The sequence below is a fragment of the Molothrus aeneus genome, chromosome 24 (assembly GCF_037042795.1).
Source record: "Molothrus aeneus isolate 106 chromosome 24, BPBGC_Maene_1.0, whole genome shotgun sequence".
NCBI lineage: Eukaryota > Metazoa > Chordata > Aves > Passeriformes > Icteridae > Molothrus > Molothrus aeneus.
Window position 1 is genome coordinate 6,642,209 of NC_089669.1, and position 13,634 is coordinate 6,655,842.

At 54.6% G+C, this 13,634-nt stretch overlaps 1 protein-coding gene across 2 annotated transcripts in view; it reads left to right on the forward strand.

The window, feature by feature from the left end:
* The first annotated feature begins 3,577 nt into the window (after positions 1 to 3,577).
* The window catches only part of PPFIA4 (PTPRF interacting protein alpha 4), a 61,379-nt gene continuing 51,322 nt past the window's right edge, over positions 3,578 to 13,634 (forward strand). For both annotated transcript variants that reach the window (XM_066565039.1, XM_066565040.1), the window contains exon 1: positions 3,578 to 3,632. The gene's annotated coding sequence lies outside the window, so the exon portion shown is untranslated. The remainder of the gene's footprint in view (positions 3,633 to 13,634) is intronic.

Consider the following 13,634-nt stretch of genomic DNA (forward strand, 5'->3'; position numbering starts at 1 on the left):
CCGCCAGTCCTCCCCGTGCTGAGGGGACCCCTCCCGCAGCGCTCCCAGGAACGGGGACCCCTGAGGGGATTCCCCCTCTCCCAGTGCTGAAGGTCCCTGAGGGTTTCTCCCTCCCCCCATAGTCTTATCAGTAACAAGAGCACTTCAGGAGATTCCCCCCAGTAAAGGGGATCCCTGAGGAGATCCCCCCTAGTAATGAAGATCTATGAATTGCCCCTCTCGTAATGGAGGTGTTTGAGGGATTGCCCCCTCCCAGTTCTCCGTTAGCAGGGGCCCTGAGGGGCTTCCAGCCTGCCCCAGTCCTCCCAGTAATGGAGGCCTTAAGGGGATTCCGTCCAGTACTGCGGGTCTGTGAGGCAACTGCCCCCTCCCGGTAACCAGGGTGCCCGACGGGATCCCCTACACACCAGTCCTCCCAGTACTGAGGGTCGCTGAGCTGAAGGGATCCCCGTCCTCCCAGTCACAAAGGATGCTGGCTCCCCAGTGCTCCCAGTAACGAGGGCCTCTGAGCAAGTGGGTCCCCAGTTCTCCCAGAGTGTGGATCTCTGAGGGAATTGCCCCCACGTCCTCACTGTAAGGACAGCCCCTGAGGTAACTTCACTCTCCAGTCATCCCAGTAAAGGGGGGCTCTGAGGGGATTCCCCCCATCCTCCCAGCAGGGAGGGTCTCTGAGGAAATTGACCCCCCAGTAAAAGGGTTCTGTGGTGATTGCAGGCCCCCCCAGGGCTCCCAGTAAGGAGGAACTCTGAGGTGATTGCCCTGATGCACCCCCTGTTGGAAACAATGGAACTTTTAAATAATAATTTTAGTTAATGGTTTTAATTAACTTTTAAATTAATTGCTTTAATTAATCATAACCTATATATAAATTATAAATAGTATGTTATTCTTAAATTACTCTTTTCCAGCATTTAGCAAAGTTGCCATGAGCCACTTCTGTAGGAGCACAGATTGGAAAAAGTACTGAAATTGAAGTTTTGATAAACTAAGTCTGATATGCTTCAATGAACAAAGCCAGGGAGAGCAGAACATATTGGTGAGGTTGGACATCTGGAATGTTGAATTTATGAGCTACAAGGACGTTTTGCAGAAACCTGAAGATAAAGAAGAGGCGAACAAAACTCCATCTATGTGTTAAAATTTTCTATTTTCCAAAGATGCTAAAAAGACTAAAAAGATGGACTAATTAACATAAGAAGTGAGAAATCAGTAACTGGTAGAGGATAGAATAGTATTAAATGGAAGAGAATTATGGAATTTAGACCAAATGAAGTTTTGTTTTGTTTGTTTGGGGTTTATTGTTTGGTTGCTTTTTTTCTTCTAAAAATGTATAAACACATGAAAAGGTTTTGTATTTCTGTCCGTGGGGAGGCTGGAACCCTGTTGGCCACACACACTCTGGCCAAGGATAAAGTAATGCTACTGACACTAAAAAGACAGTGTTGGTGGGGTTTATCCTGATGATTTCAGAGGATTTGGAACACACCCAGGAGACACCCACTGAGCAGTGCCCAAGCACAGCCCACACCACAGGCTCCCAGTGCCACCCACGCCTCTGTGGTGGGAGCAGTGATGGGTGGCCACTAGCTGTAAACTGCATTTGCTATTTTTTAGGGCTGAAATGAGTGCTCAGAGCTTGCTGAAGGAGTGGTGCCACCCCATGGGGGAGGAATTGATTCCAGGGGATCTGCAAAGGGAAATCGTGACTGGCAGCCCAGGAGCTGATGGTGATTTTGGGGCCTGTGTGCCCCTGAGGGCTTGTGCCCTGCTTACAAGGGGATTTGGGCACTGCCAGGAGCTGGCTGGGAGTCCTGCCCAGTGCTGGGGTAAACTGGGCAGGCAGGTGGAATCCTGCTCCCCTCCTCTGGGATTTACACAGTGACCAAAGAGCCCAGTCCTGCCCCATTCTCCCTCAATGACTCTGAACACTCCAGAGTGCTGCATTCCTACTTGTGCCCCTTTCCTACAAAACTTCAGGAGAGGGTTGGAATGACAGCGAGATGTTTTCACAGCTGTGGTGTCAGCTCTTGGGCCTCTCCAGAGCAGGATAAAGCAGGGAATATGGACAAATCCAGGAAATCCACATTCCTTCTGCTTCCCAGGCATGGCCAGGAACTGGTATGTCCGTAACCTCCCTGCCCGACCCTATTTCTCTCAGCATTTCTTAAATAAGCAAAGAGCATTTTATCAGCAAGGAACATATTTGATTGAGAAAACTTCTGATCATCCCAGGCAGGAAAGGCCATTCCTTGACAGAAAGGCTACTCCTAATCCATCTGTTCCTAAGGCAATGGATACAAATTAATGTGTATGGCAGTCAATAAACCAGATCCTGGTGCTCCTGGCTGCACCCACCTCTTCACTTGAAAATGTTTTCCTTGGATTATCCTATTCATTACAGTTATTTGAGAACTGTATCACAGTATTATTTTTAAAAAGTGAAGCTTGTCTTGGCTTAGAAAACTCTGGCACGTGGAAAAGAGATGAAGTGTTCTTGGGATTGAAGGCAGTTGTTCCTGAGTCTGGCCGGCGGCGGGCGGATCCAGCACACTCCCTCCCTCTGGTGGGTTGGAGGCATTTATGTGAGACCTCCTCAGGGTCCTCCAGCAAAAATCCTGCGGATGAGCTCCATGTCCTTCCTGGAGAGAGGAAGGTGCTGCTCTGTGATGATGCTACTGATCCCAGTCGTTCCCTGTGGGGTCACAGAAAGGAGCTCCTTGTTGGTAGACTGGGTGAGGACTGCTGAGGGATCCCAAAGGCTGTGTCAGGGGCTCTGCTTCCAAGGCCCCCAAATTAATTGTTTGTGAAGGATGCCCCTGTGCAGGGCAGGATGATGAAGCAGGGTGGGCTTTTGGCTGCTCCCGCTGAAGTTTATGGGCGCCCTGTCCCAAATCCCATTGATGATGCCGAAGACATCCTTGAGGGGAGCCCGGGGTGACACATCTCATCCCCCAGGGCTCAGAACTGAGCCTTGCAGGGTGAGGAGGGGGCTGGGGCAGTCCGGGGGTCACTGCCTGGCTCCATTGCTGCTCCCCACATGGTGAGGGGGATGGGGCACCCAGGGCTTCGGACACCCCAGCGCCCAGGTCTGCTCCTGCCTCCCTCCCTTCCTCCGGGGTTGGACAAGACCCCTGGGGAGTCCTGCCCCTGTGGGGACTTACAAACCCCGAAGAGGTTCCTGCCGCCAGGAGAGTCCTATGCCCATTCCAGGGGGATTGCTGTGCCTCCCCCAGGGAGGAACCTTCCCCACAAGAGAGTTTCCTACTCCCACGGGGGCATTTCTGCCCCACCTCAGAGTCGTCTGTCCTCCCGGTGGAATTCCTGCCCCCAAGGGGGTTTCTGCCCTCAAGGAGGGTTCCCCTGGGGGGATTCCTGTCGCTCCTGAAAGTCTTGTGACGCCCAAAGGAGGGGTTCCTCCCCTTTCCAGGGGTACCCTGTCCCCAGGGAGGTTCCTGTCCCCGGGAGCAACCCCCGGCCCCCGCTCCTGCCCCGACCCCCGGCCCCCTCCCCTGGGGGCGTGGCCGCTCGGGGGCGTGGCCGAGGCGTGGCCAGGCGGGGACGGTGACGCAGTGGGCGGGGCAGGGCGGGGCGGCAGCGGCGGCAGCGGCGGCTTCCAGCGACTTCGGCGGGCGGTGAGTGCGGGCGGGGCCGCGCTGCCCACGGGGGATGCTCAGCCCCGCGCGGGGCCGCCCGGGGGGAGCTCTGCCCCCGTGACCCCCGTGGGGCCGCCCGGGGGTGCTCAGCCCCCCCGGTGGGGCCGGACCCGGAGGGCTCTGCCCTTATTGCCTCCCCCAGGGATGCTCTGCTGCCCCCCGAGAGGATGCTCGGCCCCCCCCGTGGGTATGCTCAGCCCCGGTGGGGCTGGACTCGGCGGGCTCTGCCGTTTTTGCCACCCTCCGGGGATGCTCTGTCCTCCTCCCCCCCACCCCCCCCTACTGGGGATGCTCCCCATTGCCCCCCGGGCGGGGCCGCGGTAGGGATGCTCAGCCTGCCGTGCCCCGGGGGTTGCTCTGCCACCCCGGAAGGGGCTGACTCGCTCCGGGGGTGCTTCATCTCCCACCCCGTTACCCCTTGGAGGGGGTGTCTGAGTCAGGGTGTGCTCAGCTCCCTCATTTCCCTTGGGTTGAGTCTGAGCTGGGGAGTGTCATTCTCACCCCGAGCTGGGTTGGAGGGGGGACTTTCTCTGCCCCGGCTTTACCCGCAGACCGAGCATTTGTGCTAGGGTTGCTCCCCTCAGTGCACGGGCCCCGGACCGAAAGCCGGGGAGATGTGCTACCCCATCCCCACTGCGTGTGCAGGCAGGAGGGTGAAGGGTCGGCACATCCTCCGAGGCTGCATGGTATGGGGGGCAGGGAGGAAGCAGTGATTCCTTAACCCGGTAGAGAGGGTCTTGATTTTCAGCTGCTCTCTGCCTCTGGCAGACCCCCATATGCTCCCAAGCTGTCCCTTTGCATCCCCTCCCCAGATTCTACCTTACACTAGGGGGAGGGCAGGAATGCGGGTGAGCCTGGTCCTCCCATGGCCTTCTCCTTGTCCTCTGATTTCCCAGCGCTGTCTCCTCCTGCCTTCCTCGGTGCTGCCTCCAGCCCTGGAGCATCCACCCAGTGCTGAGCTCTGTGTCAGCCCCACTGAGCATCTGCCTGGCTCCAAGCTCTGGGCTGGACTGGCTCGTGGGGATGCTGCCACACACACGCTCCTGGAGCTCAGCACCAGGTGAATGCCTTCCAAGCTGGGCCAGCTCAGAACTGGGAAGATGCTCATGGATCTGGTTCAGCCTAAACATTGGCCTGTGTGCTTGGGCCCGGCCAGCAGAGCATCTGGCCAGCTTGGCTAGCTCCAGCTGTGCCCACACTGCTTCCCAGCCTCTGTTAGCTCTGTTCACAGGGCTGCTGCAAGCTGCCTCCAGACAGCACTGTTTGCTCCTGAATAACCAGCCTTGAAGGGCTTGTTTATCCCCTCAATTGCATCATTAGAGCAGCAATTGGCTTAGGGAGCTGGGTTTTGTTAAAGCTGTGCAAACCCTTCTGGGGAGGCCCTGGTTTTGGCCAAGTCAGGATTGGCAAAGTGTTCATTTTAGCTCATTTGCCACCATCTGCTGGATGCTGGAATGAGGTTCTCCTGGTGGGTTTAATACCACCAAGCCACTGTGTGAGCAGGAGCTGGTCCAGAGGCAAGCATGAGCTAGAGTTTGGGACCTGGATGAATGTGCCTGTGTGGTTTGGGAGTTTCTTGGTCGTGGTGCTGCCCACACAGCAGGAGGTGGAAAGTTGGGTGTCTTTGTGTCTCTGATGATCAATCTGACAGTCTCAGGTACCTGTGCTCTTGGGGCCATCTCGGTGTGCTGCTCCCTGCATGTGCTCACTGGGAACAGCACTGATCACTAGGGACTTCCCTGGAGATTTGTCAGGGAGCCATCAGCACAGGTCCCTGCTGCCATCTCCCTGGCACCCTGTAGTGCTCAGGTGCCTTCCCACCTTCAGTGCTTGCTCCTCCTGTAGCTCTTTCCCAGGAGTCAGACCAGAGGCTGGGACCAGTGTCACCAGCAGGAGGGCAGGGGTGCCTCTGAACTGGCTGGTTCCTGAGACACCAGTGGTAAGACTGATGGGCAGATCCAGCTTTCTGGAGTGGCCAGCTTGGCAGGTGTGGGATTAAACATCTCATCCCTGTGCACCTTTGTGTCTTTGTGGTGAGTGGCTCTTGCTCTGTACCGGTCCAGCTGAGCTTGGCAGCAGCTCCAGTGCAGATGCAGAGGGACTGGACAGCTGGAGATTTGGGATCCTGCCTGACTCAGCTGTCTCAGAAGACACCAGGGCTAAAACCCCCATCGAAACCCTTCTCATCTGCATCTTTGGAGGGACATTTTTGCAAGTCTTGTCCTTTGGGGCAGCTCCCACTGGGGGCTGGGAATGAGGACAGGGATGAGGAGGAGGCTGAGTGAGGCTGAGTTGGTGGGTCCCGCTGTGCTGGGTGAGGATGTGGAGGTCCTGAATCAGTGCTGGGAAAGAGCCTGACATTGTGCTGGAGCTGGAAGTTCACACTGGAGCTGAGAGAAACATTCTTGGAGCCTCAGAGGGAGCTGAATTCAAATTGGGGCCCAACTAGGAGTACCTCTGGAGGGCTCCACTCTGGGCGCATGGAGACACGTTGACATGAGTGTCCATCCTCTGCCTGGGGAGTGCCATTTCAGGGTTTCCAGCAAACCAGAAAGATATTGTATTCTTTATCTAACCTTGAAACCTTAATTCACAATTAATTTCCTCCTAAAGAGTGCTTTGGCGAGCCAGAGGTTTCCCAGATGATTCCCAAAACTGAGCTGTGAGGTCCCTGAGTATTAACTGGAGGAGAAGGTTGTTGGATCCCTTGCCCAGCTGTCCTCCCAGAGAGGTGTGAATGACAGAATGACAGCACCTTCCTTACAGATGATTTCTGGGATGTTCCAAGCACCAGGTGTGGGATGACAGAGCTGACCCAGGCTGAGGGCTCTGCCGTGGGCCCTGCAGGTGGGTCCAAGCCTTGGCCAGGCTCCTGGGGGGTGTGGTTGGGAGTTTTCAGTGCTTAAAGGCCTCCTCTCTGAGCAGATGAAAGGCTTGGAGGTGGGTGCCCGTGTGGGTGTGCTCACACAGGCTGGCATTTAGGAGGGAGGAGGGAAAATATCACATGGAACAACTGCAGTGTTGGGGGACAGGTCTGTGCTTGGACCCATCTGGAGCAGAAGTTGTGGGAAATGATTCCAGGCTCTTTGCTAAAAAATGTTGTTGATAAAAGTTGCAGATATAATTGGATTTTATTTCTGTTTGTTGTGTGGTCAAGCAGGTTGAAACCCTTGTGGGGACAGGGTAAAAGCCTGGAGTTCATTTGTAGGGTGAGGATGCCCTGAGGAATCAGGCTGAGAAGGCTGGGGTAGCTCAGCCTGGAGAGGAGGAGGTTGTGTGGAGACCCCAGAGCCCCATCCACGGTGTGAAGGGGCTACAAGGAAGCTGGAGAGGGACTCTGCATAAGGAAATGGAGTGACAGGACAAGAGGGTTCACACTGAAAGAAGAGAGGTTTAAATTAGATATTGGGAAGGAATTCCTCCCTGTGAGGGTGGGGAGGCCCTGGCACAGCACCTGGTTCCCCAGAGAAGCTGTGGCTGCCTCTCAATCCCTGGAAGTGTCCATGTCCAGACTGGACAGGGCTTGGTTAGTAGGGGTTATAGTAGGAGGTGTCCCTGCCCATGGCAGGAGGTTGGGAAGAGCTGAGCTTTAAGGTCCCTTCCAGCCCAAGCCATGCTGTGATTCTGTGGTTTTATGAATGAAGTATCTGCTCATCTCTCTCATTTTTGTGCAAAACTTGCTGCCCCTCAGCCCTGGGCAGCACTGGCAGCGCAGTGATTCCCATCCCACAGGAGGGTCTGGGAGCTGGGTGTCAAACCTTCTCCAAAAGCCACTGGCCAGGAGGGGACTGACCCTGTGTCCTCCACGTTGCCCTTCCTTAGCTGAATCTTCACCCTGATGTTTTAAACAGCTCGTGGGTCGCTGTCTCCAGCTCTGTAATCCTGCAGGACTGACAAGGCTGGAATTTATCTGAAATGCAGATTATTTTTTTTTTTATGCTCCTGGTTTTCAGTTCCTGCCATGCTTCTCTTAGCAAGCACGAGGAGGTGCCGGCTGGGTGCCTGCCTTTAATTGCATCCAAACATGAAAAAAAGAAGAAAACAAGTGGCAGATGAGAGCTCGTTTCCCCATCCTCCTGTCCGTGTCGAGCAGTTTCCAGGAGAGGGCAGTTCCCGGGGATTTTTGCTGCGTGGTGCCTCTCCCTGCAGCTCCTGCCGTGTCCATCCCCTGGTGTGGCTGGTCCCGGAGGCAGAGCCGTGCTGGGAACGCGGGCAGCTCCTCCGTAGGGCGCTGAGGCGTTGGCAGCGGGGCGAGAGCTTTAAATAGCGGGCGCAGGGATGTGCGGCAGGGAGGGAAGGAAGGAAGGAAGGAGGCTCCTCCTGCCTGGACTCCACATCCCGCCTTCCAGAGGGGGCAGCATCCCTCGCCAGGGCAGGATGACACGGCAGGGAAAGGGCCCCCTCCCGGAATTGCTGCCCATACGGCAGGTGCATGCATTTAAACTTCTCATTTCCATCCTTTCCTGGTGGAATTTTCTCTGCAATTCCAAATTCCCTCCTGGCCACATCATGATGTGGTGTGCTGGTACAGGGCAAACACTGCAGCTATGAGGTGCCCGGGGGCTCCATAGCCCAGAGGAAGGAGTTGGGCTGAACATGGGATATCTAGAGCCTGGAGAAGGGAACGTCTGCCCCCAGCCCAACTCTCACCTTTTCAGAGTCTCATTAGTGCAGAGCATCCTCACATGGATTTTCTTCTGCCAAAGCCTGGCCTTTCTGGTTCCAGAGTTGGGAAGGTGTTTATAGGCTCGCTGTGGCATTAACACAGGTGTCATAAAGCTGATGGCTCGGGATCATGAGTTAAATAGGCTTGGTGGTGGTGCCTAGAACTGCTCCCCATGCAGACATTCCCAGTGCCAGGGGCTGCGAGCACAGAGGGGAAAGATGGGCTGGTACAAAATCCATAATCCACTTAATCTGCCCTGTAATTCAGTGTCTGGCAGCTGTAACTAAGTAGATCTGGGCTTCTTTCAAGCAGCAGCCCCAAACTGTTTTCCAGGAAGGAGTCAAAAAATGTCCAGAGGTTATTTTTGGCTGTGGCTGATTTATTCACACACTGATCAGCCAGGAGAGGAGTTATTCTGGTCCCACACTGCCCCACATAACACCAAGTGCTGTGTGTAGGTGTGGTTTCCCTGGGAGACATTGGGGGATGGCACTCCTGTTTGTGGATGGAGCTCTCTCAAGAACCACCTTGGACCTTCTGTGTCCTGTGAGCCCACTCAGGGTCCTCAGATAAGGCCAGAACCAGGGGACATGGGCTCTGTGCCCTCCCACCCTCTGTCCCTGGGGATGGACCTGAGCCCTGTGTCCTGGGGTGGTAGAAGGCTCTGTGCCTTACAACTCCTGCTCCATCCCGAGCAGTACCCAGCTCAGCTGGGGTCTCCCTGGGTGACACCTGGATTTGGGGAGTGCAGGGATTTGTTTCAGGGCTCTTTTGGGCATGGTGTTGTTTCGAGGCTCAGGAAGGGCCGTGGTGTCTGGGATGGTTTCTCTGCAGGATGTAGTGGCTCTGGTGCTCCTGGATTTTTCCCTCCTGTGTTTGCTTTCCCTGGCATGCTGTGAAGCTGAGCTCCTACTCTTGAGAAGGGGTGGTGGGAGTGAAGTGTGAGGGTGGCACGGCCAAATCCTGCTTTTCTTCTGTAGCTGCAGAAGAGAATGTTTCTCTGGGGCATTCTGGTGTGGCCACAGCTGGTTTCTGGCCAAGGACTGGGATCAGCCAGGGTGGGAATCACTGGGATGTAGTGCTGCTGCAGCCTTTGCCATCCCAATGTGCTGGTGACATGTCTCCCACCCGGCTGAGGATGGAATCACTCTTGGCTGTGTCCCTGTGCAGAGATGCAGGCAGCAGCAGAGGTCCTGTCCCTCCAGGTTGCATGGGACTGGAGCATCAGCAAAGGCAACGTCCAGCCTGGATGCACTGCTGGGTGGGCAAAGGGGACCCAATCCCCACATCTCCTGCAGCCAGGGTTGTATCTGTCAGCAGTTTGGGCTAAGGCAGGCTGGGGAGGGTTGAGGAGGCCATGTGGGGGAAGAGGAGCAGTAAACCAAAGCCTCTGAAGGATCCATGGGGTTGTTGACCAATCCAAATTTTCAAGCTTTGCTGCTTGGAAAACCTGGCTGTGCTAGAGAGTGGATGGGTGGAAGTTCTGGAGATTCCCATGTGCCTGTGGAGAGCTGCTGTCCTGTTCCTCCCCTGTTCCAGCACCTGGAAGCAGATGTGTCTTTACTGGGACATGGGGTGGAGTCTCGGGTCACTGCCAGTGTCCCTGGAAGAGCCTCCTTCCAGAACCCTTCCAGGGGCTTGCGCTCTCCATGTGCTCAATAACATGGCTTTACTCATTTTAACCCATCAGGTTTTAATTAGAACCAGAAGGCTCATCTCTCCTGACCTGAGCTGTCTTTCCTTTGATCCCAAATCCAGAAAGGGTTTGCTTTGCTGCTGTTATCTATCTGACATCCAGATGTGCCACCCAGAGAGCAGCTTGTGTTTGATGGAGAGAGAATCTTCTCCCCAGCATCAAAACCTGGGTGATAATCACTTGATTACAGCCAACACTTTGGGCTGCCATATTAAAAAAAGAGCATTTTTCCTGCTTTTGATCATCTGCTTCTAGTTAGTTTAGTTAGCAGACTTTCACAGTGGCCATTTTTGGAGTTGGCAGCCAGAGCATCCCTGCAAGCAGAAATGGCTTTTGTTACATGTGTCCTTCATGTTTACACATTTATAAAGAAATTTTGTCTCCTAAACTGAGGCTGCCATGAGCCCCAGCACTGCTGAGCAGTGCCTGGCTCTCTGGGAGCACCGGTGTCGCTTTCAAATCACACGTTGTCAATAAATCTCATTCTGAGTGCCCTGCAGCAAATGGCATCAGCCTGCACGGGGAGAGCTCTCCCACACGTCCTCCTGCTGCCTAAAAATACCAGGAGGTATTGAATACCAGGCTTGAATTCTCCAATGCCTTCGCTACTGCACAGCCTCCATTCCTGCCTGAGATCCTGCTCAAGGCTCAGTGCAGGACATCTGCTGCGCTCCCAAGGGTCACACCCTGCCCTCCAGATGTGGCCTTTAGGTAATGCAGCACCTGCATTTACCCCTAGATCAATTTGGGGGTAAATGAACATTTATTACCTTTACTCTCCGTGCTGTGGGGTGTGTTCCTGATTAGGGGTGTGGGGTCCAGGAAGGTAATGATGGCACCTTCCCTGGTGGCCACTGAGAGCTCATCTTATTGAGGAAAGGATGAGTTTTGAACACTTCATGTAGCATCAAGCAAAATACCCTCAAAACCCTCTGTTAACTTGTGTATGTTTGTCTTGGGAATCTGTTCCATCCTCTTTGTAAATAAACAATTTACCTTTTCACATCTGGTTTTGAGATGTGGGATACAGAAAAGGTGGCCAACTGGTGGTGTTTTGTTTTGAGAGCCAAGTCTCTGTTCAGTGGGTGAATGCAGAGGGCTTGCTGGTGTTTCCAGTTCACACAGAGCACTGGGCAGACTGGTGTGCAGGCAGCAGGCTCTTGTCTCCAGCAGCTTTCAGCTTCCTGACCCCACTGGCTTGTGGTAGAGCAGGGAGAGCTCATCACTTGAACTAAGAATGAAGCCAAGGGCTGATCACGTGCTGTGATCTTGGGAAGTGGCAAACTGGCTTTGTGGCACTGACAGAGATTCAGGAGCAGAGCTGGGTGTGATGGATGTGCACACTGAAGTTCAGCACAGCTGGGAGGTGCTGAGCTGTAAAAGAGGAGTGATGCTCTAAAGGGATGTGTTTCTTTAGGAGACCTTGGATTGAAGGTAGTTGGATTTTCCTGTCTCCATCTCCATGTGATTGCCCTGTTTACAGCTAGGAAGTTCATGAGGGAGCTTGAATCCAGCAGTGCAGGGGCAGGGGCTCGAGGAACACATTCACAGGGCTGGCTGCTCCCTGGGAGCCCTACACCCTGCTGCAACGTGGTCAGGCCATGGACACAGGCACTGATAGTTCCCCCAGTCTTGCAAAGAAAATAATGTTTATTTTTGAGGCTGGAAAGGTGAGGAAACCAGTCACCAGCCCCACCAGTTAGCAGACACTGGCTGCTTGATTTCCTCCTTTCTCTACTGCAACTTAAAGGAAATCCAACCACTGGAGATGCCAGGGAGGTGCTGTCACTGCCCTGGCCTGGGGAAAAATGTAGTGACCCATCAGGAAGAGCTGTCAGACCAAAGTGTGTCAGGTCCTCCATCACTCAGTGCCTGGACTTTCTTCTTCCAAGGACTCTTGACTCCTCATGAACTGCCCTGGGGTGCCTCAAACTTCCAAAACCCTGGTGTGAGGAAGGAAGCAGAAGAATCTTCCCATGCTGCTGCTTGCCCCTGGAGCTTTCTCTCTTTTCTTTTGGTGCAGGTGGAGAGGAGAGTGACAGTGGTCAGCTCCTGTGTGGTCACTCTTGAGCTGGACCTTTGTCTGAATGTGTTCTCCCAAAAGTGTGAGAATTTGCAGGATCTATCCCTGAATCATAGAATCAAAGACTCATAGAATCATCGAGTTTGGAAAAGACTTCCAAGATCATCAAGTCCAGCTTTTGATTTAATACCACTGTGGCCACTAAACCATGATCAGAAGCTGCTTGTGAGCACCCAGTTTAACCAGTCTCTGAGGCAGCTGGGACCTCATGGTTTCCTTTTGCCCCTGTCATGAATTGAGGGTTATCACTCTGATGGAGCTGCTGAGTGCACTTGGTGGTACCCAAAATGTCTGTAAATATGAGAGGACTTCCAGGCCCAGGGCAGGTGCTGATGGCAAGGGTAACCAGAGCAGGCTGGCAGGGGAGAGCTGGTCCAGACTGCTGGTGGGAGGAGAATGCTGAAGGTGATGGTGGCTACTGGGATGGCTTTACTGCCTCTGTATTTTCTTCTGAAGGTGACAAGTCTGGGTTTGGAAAAGTCCAACCTCTGTGTAGGCACAGCTCCCAACTCCCTGCTGCCCTCGACCTTACTCTGGGAGGAAATGTGTGAGGTTTGACTCTCACTTCTTGCTTCCCAAAAAGTGAATCTTGTCAGATTCACCAGAGGGCTCTGGGCACACCGTGCTGTGAATGTGGGGCAGAGCAAGGCTGAGCTGGGGTTCTGCAGGGGAGGATGGAGCCGTGTGTCCGCACACGCAGCTCTGGGGAGGCGCTGGAGGCCAGGAGAGGAGGATGCGAGCGGCTCCTGCTCCAGAATTCCTGGCACGGCTGCGGCAATGCCGGAGGGATCGCGGGTTGGGAGCAGGACGGGCTTTGTGTCCGCGCCGGGGGAGCGGGGACAGCGCGGCTCCGGCCCGAGCTGTGGCAGGGATGGAGCTGCCGAGGCTGGAGCGGGCGGTCCCGCAGTGCTGCGCGACAGTGACAATGACAGTGACACAGCCCCGACACTGCCCGCCCTCCCTCCCGGCAGCGCCGGGGCCGTGCGAGGCCGCGGCCACCCCGGCTCAGGGTGGTCCCGGGGCTCACAGGGACGGGTGTCCCCTCCTGGCTGATACCAGCTACTGTTCCGCTCGGGATGCTGGCGGTGCATTCCCGGCCGTGCTGTGGTGTTATTATATTGCAAGGGTTCCGCTGTCATTGTATTGCAAGGGTTCCATATTGCTAGAGTTTTGTACCTCCTTGATGTTTCTCGTAGGCAGCTCCTCTTGGCACTGACTCTTCCTTCTTCTCACAGCAGCCAACTGACTCCGGTTCCCCTCAACCAACCAATCCACTCTTTTATAGCACTCTTCTTATCATCGGCTACAGCTGTGGCCTGTTAAAATCAGGCCTGCTCCTAATCTTTAATAATTAACCCAGCTGCAACTCTTTAGTGGGTAAAGATACTACCTTTATTTATTTATATTCTATCTCCCTGCACTGTGGCACCACAGGAGTGTCCCTGTTCCTGTCCTCAGGCAGGCACAGCAGGGAAGAGGTGACAGGAGGGTGGGATCAGCACCTCTGGAAGGTTGTTTCAAAATCCAGGGGGATTT